Here is a 12,103-nt window from a genome sequence, read left to right on the forward strand (position 1 = left end):
TCTGACACACTCAGATGTTTAGAACCGTACTTATAGAGATATACTCAACGTCTTTTCTATCTCCATAGCTGCGGTTTTCATATTTATCTCTGTTAAATTTTGACAGATTTAAATGAAATTCTGGCACAATGTTTAATGATAATTTTATTAGCTCACCTGAGCACGAAGTGCTCAAGGTGAGCTTTTGTGATCGCCCTGTTTCTGCGGTCCGCCGTCCGTCCGTCGTTGTCAACAATTTGACTGTTAACACTCTAGAGGTCACAATTTTGGCCCGACCTTAATGAAACTTGGTCAGAATGTTACCCTCAATAATGAGACGGAGTGTCATTCGCAAAAATCTAGAATTACTTCCCTTTGTTGTTACTATAAATAGCTTATATTGTATTTTTTTCATTACTGGTCATAGGGAAAAGTCAAGACCACTTTTCTGTAGTACAACATGCATGTTACATCCAATTTTGAGGTGTATTTTGACCTATCTCTACTGGTTAGGATTTTTGTGTGGACTTAGAATTTTTTCTTCTTTTTTCTCTTTTTAACATTTACTTCCCTTTGTTGTTACTACAAATAACTTATAATTGTAACTTTTTGCAATCTTTTTTAGCTCATCTGAGTTTTTGAAAAAAAATGATGAGTTATTGTCATCACTTGAGCGGTTGTCGGCGTCGGCGTTGCCGTTGCCTGGTTAAGTTTTATGTTTAGGTCAGCTTTTCTCCTAAACTATCAAAGCTATTGCTTTGAAACTTGGAATACTTGTTCACCATCATAAGCTGACCCTGTATAGCAAGAAACATAACTCCATCTTGCTTTTTGCAAGATTTATGGCCCCTTTTGTACTTAGAAAATATCAGATTTCTTGGTTAAGTTTTATGTTTAGGTCATCTTTTTCTCTTAAACTATCAAAGCTATTGCTTTGAAACTTGCAACACTTGTTCACCATCATAAGCTGACCCTGTACAGCAAGCAACATAACTACATCCTTCTTTTTGCAATAATTATTGCCCCTTTTGGACTTAGAAAATCATTTTCTTGGTTGAGTATTATGTTTAAGGCAACTTTTCTCATAAACTATCAAAGCTATTGCTTTAAAACTTGCAACAGTTTTTCACCATCATAAGTGGACACTGTACATCAAAAAACATAACTCTATCCTGCTTTTTGCAAGAATGATGGCCCTTTTTATACTTAGAAAATCATGGGTAGGACAATATTTCTATTATACAAAAAAAAATCAGATGAGCGTCAGCACCCGCAAGGCGGTGCTCTTGTTAGCTCACCTGTCACAAAGTGACAAGGTGAGCTTTTGTGATCGCGCGGTGTCCGTCGTCCGTCGTCCGTCCGTGCGTCCGTGCGTCCGTGCGTCCGTAAACTTTTGCTTGTGACCACTCTAGAGGTCACATTTTTCATGGGTTCTTTATGAAAATTGGTCAGAATGTTCATCTTGATGATATCTAGGTCAAGTTCGAAACTGGGTCACGTGCCATCAAAAACTAGGTCAGTAGGTCTAAAAATAGAAAAACCTTGTGACCTCTCTAGAGGCCATATATTTCACAAGATCTTCATGAAAATTGCTCAGAATGTTCACCTTGATGATATCTAGGTCAAGTTCGAAACTGGGTCACGTGGGGTCAAAAACTAGGTCAGTAGGTCTAAAAATAGAAAAACCTTGTGACCTCTCTAGAGGCCATATTTTTCATGAGATCTTCATGAGTATTGGTCAGAATGTTTATCTTGATGATATCTAGGTCAAGTTCGAAAACTGGGTCACGTAGGGTCAAAAACTAGGTCATTAGGTCTAAAATAGAAAAACCTTGTGACCTCTCTAGAGGCCATATTTCTCAATGCATCTTCATGAAAATTGGTCAGAATGTTCATCTTGATGATATCTAGGTCAAGTTCGAAACTGGGTCACGTGGGGTTAAAAACTAGGTCAGTAGGTCAAAAAATAGAAAAACCTTGTGACCTCTCTAGAGGCCATATTTTTCATGAGTTTTCATGAATATTGGTCAGAATGTTTTTTTGATGATATCTGGGTCAAGTTCAAAAACTGGGCAGTGGGGTAAAAAACTGGTCATTGGCTAAAAATAGAAAAAACCTTGGCCTCTCAAAGGGGCCCTTTTCTCAAGCATCTTCATGAAAATTGGTGAGAATGTTCAGCTTGATGATATCTGGAAAGTTCGAAAGGGTCACGGGGGGTTTAAAAACGGCAGTAGCTAAAAAAAAAAAAAACCTTGTGACCTCTCAGGGGCCCTATTTTTCAGAGTCTTCAAAAATATTGGTCAAATGTTCACCTGGATTTTTTTTTAGGTCAAGTTCAAAAACGGGGGTCATGGGGGATCAAAACTAGTCGTAATCAAAAAAAAAACCTTGTGACTCTCTAGTGGCCAATTTCTCAAGGATTTTCGAAATTGATCAGAATTTTTCATTTGATGATATCTGGTCAATTTCGAAACTGGGTCATGGCGGTCAAAAATAGGTCAGTAGTAAAAAAATAGGAAAACCCCTTGTGACCTCTCTAGGCGTATTTTTCAAGGGATCTTCAGAAAATTTTCAGAATGTTTCCTTAATTTAAAATTAGGTCAAGTTAAAAACTGGTCCGGGGGTTAAAAAATGGGTCAGTAGATCTAAAAATAGAAAAACCTTGTGCCCTCCTAAGGCCATATTTTTTCATGAGATTTTCATGAATTGGTCAGAATGTTCATTTTTGAGATATTAGGTCAGATTCGAACGGGGTCCGGGGGGCAAAACTAGGTCAGTGGGGTCTAAAAATAGAAAAAACCTTGTGACCTCTTAAGGCCATATTTCTCATGGATTTTCATAAAATTTGAAAATGTTCGCTTGATAAATATCGGTCAGGTTCATAACGGGGGTCATGTGCGGTCAAAAACTGGGTCGTAGGTCGAAAAATAAAAAAACCTTTTGACCTCTCTGAGCCATATTTTTCACGAATTTTCATAAAAAAATTGGTGAGATGTTCACCTTGATGATATCTGGTCAATTTAAAGTGGGTCACGTGCCTTCAAAAACTGGGCCCTTGGGTCAAATAAAAAGAACCTTGTGACCCCAGGGGCCCATATTTTTTCAATGGATCTAAAGAAATTGGTCAAATTTTTTATCTTGAGATATTAGTCACATGTCTCAAAACTAGGTCAGATGTCAAATAATAGAAATAAGATTCATACTCATTAAACACTGGTCATGGGAGATATACGTTTCGGGACCTCAGGGGTCCTCTTTTTTTTTGGGGCATAATTGTTTCCCCAAATAGACAGGTGTCGTGGCAACCCCCAGCCTTTGACAGCTGACGGGCTCGACATGTTGCCCGTGGGCATCTAGTGTTTATGTTTTAATAATGTTAATTTTATTTAAGACAGATTAAATGTGATGACTGAACGGGTCATGCAAAATTCAAACATTACGTAAAGAGCATTAACACGGCAGCGGTTCCAGATGTAGATAAAAACACCACCCGAAGCGCCGCGGTATACAGATAACAATTTGTCGATGCATTAATGCGTCGCGCATACAGAATGAGTTAATGGGGCATTCATGCAGATTTATAAAAATGCTGAAAAAATGAAATTTAGAAAATAATTTCATTTTCAGTAAATATAAAAAAGAAACTGTTTTTGTTTTTTCAATTTTAACTTGAGATCAAACACTCAGTGGCTTTGGAAAGAAAACATGCAAAATTGGCAAAGTTTGGTGAATATCTTCAAATCTTCAAAGATATAGGTAATAGCATTGACCTCCAGATAGTACGAAAACAAAAAAAAATGAAAATTTTTTTTTTTTTTTCCAGAATTTGCTATATTTCTTAAGAGCTCCCTCCCAATTGGCTAAAAAAAAATTTTTCTTTCAGATTGAGTTTTGGTTGTATTATAAACATTAGAAAATATGAATTTTTTTTTCAAAAAATTTTTTAAAAAAATTCCCAAAAATCAAAAAAAAAAGGTTTACTGCGTCGGGAACGAACCCCCCGGACCGAGTGGCAATAAAGACATTTTCCCGTCGCGAACCAATAGCACTACGGGAAAGTATGATAAGGGATTTCCCCTTTAAGTATTAAAATCGGACTTTGCCTTGGTAAAAGTGTGACAAACGCTTCTCGATTTTATCGAAGAAGTAAAAAAAACATCAATTCTCATATTTTTCAAACATAAAGTTTGTCATAAAAATTTTAAAAACCCTTCTAAAAAATTTATGCATTTATTTAAAGATATCTAAAAAAAAAAAATTTTTTTGTTGCCCCAACGATTTGGAGGCCCATGCCCCCTTTAAAAGGCTTTGAAATTTTTAAATTACTGACAGATTTTTTTTTATGGACACACATGGGGGTTATTTTTTTTTTTACTTTTTTTCGTTCGAATTTTTTTTTTTAAAAACCCCTTTTTTTTTTTAAGGGGGTATGGGAGGGTAGTTTCCCTTAAATTAAAAGGTTTTTTAATGTAAATTTTTTTAAAGGTATTTTCCCCGCCATCTTAAATTTTTAGGGAAATTTCATTTGAGGTGTGAAAATATGTGCCCCAAACTTTCAAAGCTTTTTTTTTTCCCCCGCAAAAAAAACAGCTCAGTTTTGGCAAGACCTGAAAAAAAAAGTACCTGTACAAAAAGTGATATAAAATTTGGAAATAAACAAGCAGTTTTTTTTCCCTGTTTTTTTTTTCCAAATTTTTTTTTTTTTTTTAACCCTTTTTCAAAATACTTTTTTAAAAATTCAGAATGGAAAAGTTTATTTTAAAATTTAAAATTAGTGCATGGAGAACGTTTACGAATAGAATTAATTATTCAAAACTGTTTTCAAATCTGACCATTCATGTTTTAAAAAACGGAAAATACATTTGTACATTTTGCTTTTTTTTCAACATACAAAAAGAGTGCAATGTGCACACACTGTTTTTTTTCTATGTAGGGTTTTGTTTCCAAACTCCCCCTAAAATTGTAAGAAATTCTCCGATTAATGCGCCAAGATTTGGAAAATGATCAAAAATTGTTTAAAGGTGTGCAGTATAAGAAAGGTTTAATTTTTTACTAAATTTACGACTTCACGCTGCTTATTCTCAAGTAAAATTTTTGGGGCAAAGGGAATTTTTTTTCGAATTTCTTCGGAACTACCAAAAATTTTTTAAACCCTTTTTTTTCCCCCCCCTTCGTGATTTTATAATTTTTTATTAAAAACAATCGAAATTTTGCTTTATCACGTTTAAAATCCCAAACATTTTAGAAAATCTTGAAAACTTTGGGGCCCCAAGTATTTCCGCAATGTCCGGGAAAAGTTCGATGGTACCCCTTAGAGTTTTCCCATTAGTGTTTCATGCGTCGTAAAAAAACAATTTTTTTGATCTATTGACTTTCTATCCCAATGAAAATTTTTATGCAGCTTGTTTTTAAAAATCCCAGTTGAAAAATCGCAAAAAAAAGTAAGCCAAAAATGTTAGGAGGTAATACATTTTTTTGTATACAATTGTAGAAAACTGCAAAACAAACAAAGGCAATATTTTTGAACTTTTCGGGCAAAAAACCCTGATGATTAAATCAAAAGATCTCAAAAGTTTTTTTTCTTTCTTCGTTTTTAAAAAATAATTTCTTTTTTCACATTCCTGATTAAAAAAGATAAAAAATGTATTTGAAATTCCCGGGGTAGAAATGGGACACTGACTTTTATTACTCGGTGTTGACAGGGAAGCAGCGGTCCGTACTAAAAACTGTCTACGAACCAAGGTAAAGATACAAACATTTAAAGGATCAGTGTTCATATACACCTGAAAATAAAGACTTTCTATTTTCCCAGTGCACACTTTTTTTCATAGTCGTTTTTAAAATTCATGTATTTTCTCTGAATTAACAAAAATGGCTCAACTGAGACACCATATTTAAAGTAATTCAGTTTTTTCACCAGAAGTTCAAATGCACGGGGTCTCGTGATAGTACAGCCTTTAATTTTTACTGGTTTTTTTAAAATGTAAAAAATAGTTAAATTTTTCTTTTGTTTTATTTTTTCACCCGGGAAAAAACGGAACGGTTTTTGATATTGGAAAAATTTTAGAAAAATTATGCAAATTTAAAATTTTTTTAAAGCGACGTTTTTACAGGATTTTAAAACTGAAAAAAGTAAACCACTTTTATTTTTCAGAATTCCCTAGGTGAAAATTTGACATTGTTTACAAAGAGAAACCAGTTTTGTGTCTCCCGAAAAAAGCGTTGTTCGGCTAAAAATTTTTTTTCCCGGAAAAAAATTTTTTAAAATGGTTTTTTTTTGGGGGGTTTTTTTTTTTTTTTATTTTTTATTCAACACAATGTCAATATTTCCAGTTTTTGAAAATGATTGAAATTGAAAAATTTTTTTTAGAAAAAAATTCCGACCCCCTTCAATAATATTTTTCCCCCGCGGTGCTTACAAATTTTAAATGAAACCCCCTTTCTTTTGTCCAAAGGTGGGTGGTTTTTTTAAAAACGAAAAAACCCATCATTACACATTGCGTTTATTCTTTAAATGTAAAAGATCGGTTAACAGATTAAGGAGTCGGGGCCCCGTTCTAAACTATTCTAAAAAAGGTATCTCTAAAAGTGAATAAAAGGGGGCAATATATTTTTAGTAAGGAAATCTGAGGTAAATAAACAATCATTATTTTTAAATTTCCTTTAAAAAACATGGGGGCGAAAAAAATTTTTTGAAAACTGTGCACGTGTTTTTTTTCGCAAAATTAGAATGTTTAACAAAATTTTCTTGAAAAAGTAAAGCTCGTATGCACTATTTTTTGGGATTTTCTTTGATTTGAAAATAAATTTTTTATAGCAAATTTTTGGTTTTTTTAGATACGAAATTTTGCACCCCAAAAACTTCAATCATTTTCTTCCAAACCAATGTGGAGATAGGGGTTTTTAGCGAGCTTTCATGCTCGCAAAGGTTTTTTTCCTACAGTTTTTTCTTTTAAAATTTTTTCATTATTTTTTGGGGGGTCCTTGCATTTTTGAAAGCTTTTAGAGGATTCTGATTTTTCACATGAATTTCAAATTTCAATTTGCGGAAATACCTTAAGAACGTATTCCTCCATGGTGTATTGGTCAAAAAAAAAGGGGAAAATTTTTTGTTTTTCTGCAGGGCCATGGGTTTTTTGGTTCCCAACCCCCCATATTTTTAACTTGATATTCAAAGAATAGGGAGGGGCTGTTGGACTCGCCCATGTGTAGGCGTCCGCATTGGCATCCCGATTTGGTTAATTTTTTAGCCGTGGTTTCAAAGAAAATCCGGCTTGTAGATTAGGTCTGTCCAAGCGCCCATGGATGGATGGAATAATGAGTCTCATGTTAAACCTTTTTATTCATTCAATATCTGGACAAGTATTTCACCTAGGACCTTGAAACTTCACAGGTTTGTTGGTCTTGATGTGTACATGATCCCTTTTGATTTCAAGATCACCTGATTACAGGTCAAGGTGGCAGTGACCTTAACATTTGAAAATGGTTTCTGCACGATATCTGGACAGGTATTTCACCTCGGACCTTGAAACTTCATATAATGTATGTTGGTCTTGATAATGTACTTGAACCCTTTTGATTTCAAGGTCACTGTTAACCTTTTGGTTCATTTAATATCTGAACAACTATATCACCTAGGACCTTGAAACTTCATGCGTATGTTGGTCTTAATGTGTACATGCCCCAATTGATATCAGGGTCACTGGGTCAAAGGTCAAGGTCACAAGGACCTGAACATTGAAAATGGTTTCCACTCAATATGGACAAGTATTTCACCTAGGATCTTGAAACTTCATAGGTATGTTGGTCTTAATGTGTACATGCCCCAATTGATATCAGGGTCACTGGGTCAAAGGTCAAGGGCACAAGGACCATAAACATTGAAAATGGTTTCCACTCAATATGGACAAGTATTTTAAACCTAGGATCTTGAAACTTCATAGGTATGTTGGTATTGATGTGTATATGACCCCAATTGATTTCATGGTCACTGGATCAAAGGTCAAAGTAACAGGGACCTGAACATGTTAACCTTTTTGTTCACTCAATATCTGGACAAGTATTTCACCTAGGACTTTGAAACTTCATAGGTATGTTGGCCTTGATGTATACATGACCCCTATAGATTTCGGGGTCACTGGGACAAAGGTCAAACATTGAAAATGGTTTCCAAGCAATATCTAGACAAGTATTTCACTTAGGACCTTGAAACTTCATAGTTATGTTGGTTTTGATGTGTACCTGACCCCCATTGATATCAGGGTCAAAGTTCAAGGTTACAGGGATATAAACATTGAAAATGTTGGGTTTTTAGCTCACCTGTCACAAAGTGACAAGGTGAGCTATTGTGACTGCCTGATGTCCGTCATCCGTAGTGCATCGTCCGTCGTGTGTCCGTCAACAATTTCTAAAAAAATCTTCTTCTTGAAAACCATTGGGCTAATTACACCAAACTTCACGGGAAATGTTTCCTTGGGTGGCCCCTTTCAAAATTGTTCAAAAATTTGAATTCCATGGCAGAACTCTGGTTGCCAGGGCAACCGAAAGGAAAAACTTTAAAAATTCTTCTTGTCCAAAACCACAGGGCCTAGGGCTTTGATATTGGTGTGTTAGCATCATTAGTGGCCTCTTTACCAAAATTTTTCAAATTATCTTCCTAGGGTCAAATATGGTCCCGCCCCAGGGGTCACATGGTTTATATAGACTTATATAGGGAAAACTTTGAAAATCTTCTTGTACAAAACCACATGGCCTAGGGCTTTGATATTTGGTGTGTAGCATCATCTAGTTGTTCCTCTACCAAGTTTTTTAAAATTATCCCCCTGGGGTCAAATACGGCCCCCCCCCGGGGGTCACAGGGTTTATATAGACTTATATGGGGAAAAAACTTTGAAAATCTAGTAGTCCCTCTACCAAAATTGTTCAAATAGGGCCCCTTGGGTTAAGAGGGGCCCCTGCCCGGGGGTCACTAGTTATTATGTGGTTATATAGGAAAAATACTTAAAAAAACATCTGATCCTATTTTCAAGACTTTTTAAATTTAATTCCCTGGTGATGTCACTTGACTGTGACCTTGACCTACTGACCTACTTTCTTGTTTTTTAAGATACAGCCTTGAAATTTTGATGACATACTTTCCTTTAAACAACATCTCCTCTTAAACCATCAGGTAAATTTCAATGAAACTTCACAGGGATGTTCTTTGGATGGTCTTCTAAAAATGGTTCAAAGAATTGAATTGAATTTAGAACCCTGGTTGCCATGGCAACCGAAAAGAAAAACTTTAAAAATCTTCTTGTCCAAAACCACAGGTCAAAGCGCTTTTATATTTGGTATGTAGTATCATCTAATGGTCCTCTACTAGTACAGTAAAATGGTGTAAAAATACTTCAAAAAATTGGGAAAAGCATGAAACTTGGTACAAAACTACTTCAGGGCAAAATACTAAAAATGAGCATGAGACCCACTCCGAAAAATCCAATTGGCCAAAAAATCCAAGACGGCCGCCATATATGTTATATTTTCAAAAATACTTAATATTATATATAAAATTTCTATTGACACTTACATTTATCAGTATAATAAGACTAAAACCACCTGCCTGAATAAATCCAAACATATTATATTACAAAAAATACCGCTCTTCCAAACAAAAATGAAAAAAGTTGTTCCCTTGGTAAAAATGTGCTATTAAGCAGAAGAAAAGTCATAATGCATTTATATGAATCAAAAATTAAGTATATAATGGTAACTGGCATATCAGAATGTTTAAAATGGCAACATTCCTGTGCAGAACTATACAACAATTGTAAATTAATTAATTATAAATTACATTGGAACTTCGGTAACTGGAACCCATCAGGAGGGACTAAATTTATTCGAATTATCGGTTTGTATGAGTGATCGAAAAAAATATATTAAAAAGGGAATTTGTTTGGGACCTGACGATAGATTAATTGAAGAATGGTGTTCGAATTATCAGAGTTTGAGCAAACGAAGTTTTAGTCTGTAATCTGTATTAGTGAATTAATGATTGTGTTCACTTTGCCCATTAGTTTTCGTGACTCAGAATTTGTAAGTGTTGCTGTATTCATTTCAATTTATTTACACTAAGAGAACTAATGACACTTAATAAACTATATAATTCATTAATTATGTTAGGTGATAGACCATGTGAACATCCCTGGCCTGTCAGATCATCATGATTTCTTTGGGAAAAAGTCATTGCCGGTTGATCAGCGTAATCAAATTTACATTTGCATGTCCCTGTAAAAATTCTGTTTTTGTCAAATTTTTAGACATTGTGCCATAACAATGGTTTTATAGTTTAATGTCATAAGCATATAATGTACAGTCACTTATGCCCTGATAAATCTCGGGCAAAGACCATGAAGATCATACTGCTTCCTGAAAATTTTGAGGCGGTGGGGACGGGGATCAAACTCGAAAAATGTTGCAGTTCTAAAGTTCATACTGCGCGCTTTTAACATCCTTGCCAGGTTCTCATGGCTCTACACGTTCACACTAATTTTCTTCCCACGTGCTTCTTCACGTCCAGTGTGTTCTTACTACATTCTTAGTATGATCAGTCAGATTGCACCTCTCGCTTCCCATGCTTAACCATATGCTTATCACATTTTTACTGCATTCGTCGGCTACTTATAAATACTACGCCATGCGCCTCTTTTTTTTTCATTCCTTCTGCAAGTTATATTAAACATAATTGTGTCCGCATCTACACTCAACAACCATAAATTACAATAAACGACGACCCCCCCCTCACCCCACGCCCCAATGAAGAAAAAAGAGCAGTCTTATAGAGAGACTGCGGTGGAATAAGCAAAGCAGTGTGGAAGGATTATGGAGGTCCAAAAGTCCACAAACAAGCTCCCAGTACTGCTGAGTCCATGATTATGTGGCAATTCCTGATGATGTTCGATACCCCATTGCTGATTGAAAACGAAGTGATTGGGAAATTGGATCCGGGTATTCATACTTAATTTTCAGAATCTGAACCAGTCAGGGTTTGAGAACCTGCTGCAAACGTGACATAGATGTGTTAAAAAACCGAAAGAACGTTTAATAAGTTATGCGGTATACTACAATGGGGCATGCACGTAGCATGGTCATAGCACACAAGCGAAAAAAATAAGTTGTAGTAAGAACTCCATTGACATAGCAAGAATGCAATGATAACCCAATGACAGCGCAGTGAGCACCCCATGCAGCCTTTCCCATCCACACCACGCTTGTACTATGTCCTACTAGGTTTTATTTAATCATTACTACGTCCTTCCTGCTTCCTGAGTACTTGAGGATTTTTCTAATGAGCACAGGTACTTTTCGAAAAAACAATTTTAATACCAATTTAATTTTACTAGTTTTAAGACGAAATATTAACCATTTACCATTTGTATTCCGTTAAGCAGTCCAATGTAAGAATAACACTGTCATGTAAAAAACAAAACTAAACCAGTACAGCTCACGCTTACCGGTGAATCAGGCTTTTAAATGCATTTTCTACATCTTCCTAAAAGCAAATGTTGTATTATATTTCTGGGGTATAAATGGAGGCTTTCGTACTCTTCTTTACAGCAAAACATGTCAAGTAGCTTGATAAACCCATCTGTTCACTTTTTAGTTTAGGGTTTATAATGTGCATTCCTGCATCGTCTGCTCACCTCTTGAACATACTAACAAGGTTGCCCATTAGGTCGGGCACATATGGGTGTCGGGTCTTCTATCACTTTCCAAAAATTTTCCTAGTCAGATAAATAAGGCTGACCAGAGAGATCTTTGATATATTGGAACCTTTCCAATAGGTTTTGTCTCAAGTACCCGAGTCTCGTACCAAAAGCTCCTCAAGTGCATTTGCAAAACCCCGATAAAGTCTGTCGGGGGGGAAGACGTAATTTGTCAAAACGTGCTGAAATGCCGCACTGCCTTATGCAAGGGTTTAAACTAAAGTTGTTGACCCAAACTCATGCTTGTGTGTACTGAAGAGTATCTGACATATTTCCTTATTTCAGATTTCAGCTCACTGTTCAGAGTAATATATTTCACAGAATAGTTACTGGGTGTTGTCCATGAAAGAACTTTTATATTTTCGCCTTACTCTTTTTTT

General features: G+C 35.4%; 1 protein-coding gene and 1 long non-coding RNA gene across 3 annotated transcripts in view; both read left to right on the forward strand.

Moving 5' to 3' along the window:
* LOC123540252 (tRNA (adenine(58)-N(1))-methyltransferase non-catalytic subunit TRM6-like) overlaps positions 1 to 12,103 on the forward strand; it is a 100,147-nt gene that overhangs the window by 31,171 nt on the left and 56,873 nt on the right. The window lies entirely within an intron of this gene.
* The window catches only part of LOC128557819 (uncharacterized), a 59,594-nt gene that overhangs the window by 8,496 nt on the left and 38,995 nt on the right, over positions 1 to 12,103 (forward strand). The window lies entirely within an intron of this gene.

This window comes from Mercenaria mercenaria, chromosome 1 (assembly GCF_021730395.1).
Source record: "Mercenaria mercenaria strain notata chromosome 1, MADL_Memer_1, whole genome shotgun sequence".
Taxonomy (NCBI): Eukaryota; Metazoa; Mollusca; class Bivalvia; order Venerida; family Veneridae; genus Mercenaria; species Mercenaria mercenaria.